This window comes from Gavialis gangeticus, unplaced genomic scaffold (genome assembly GCF_001723915.1).
Source record: "Gavialis gangeticus isolate Ggan-Ray unplaced genomic scaffold, GavGan_comp1, whole genome shotgun sequence".
NCBI lineage: Eukaryota > Metazoa > Chordata > Crocodylia > Gavialidae > Gavialis > Gavialis gangeticus.
The window spans coordinates 56,178,042-56,178,497 of NW_017728993.1; positions in this window are offsets into that span (position 1 = coordinate 56,178,042).

Genomic DNA, 456 nt, shown 5'->3' on the forward strand with positions numbered 1-456 from the left:
GGGGGGGGGGGGGGGGATGTTTCTTTCTTTTTTTCCTTTAAAAGGATCAGAGTCAAGATCAAAATGACTTTCCAAAGTGGCCGCCTCTGTGTTAATATCAACACTTCAGAGCAGTAATTCTCAGCTTTGTCTGTAATGTGGCCTTCCCCCCCATCCCCCACCAAACTCTCTCGATTTTAGGATTTCTTTCCCATAAATTTAGAAATCTCTGAATCCCATGTACCCATGGAAAAAAGAAGGGTGTTTGAAAACCCTGAAACCTGTGTATAGGCTACAGAATCAAAGCCTTAGCTTGAGAACTGATGCCTTAGCTTACTAAAACTGAAAGCTATTTAAAGATCCAGTGTCACCTCTTACAAAATTTGCTTACTGAATAGTGAAGCAAAATCAGTCAGATTTACTTTCTGTTTCTTGGATTTCCTTCCCAATTAATACATTTAAAAAAAAAAAAAAAAA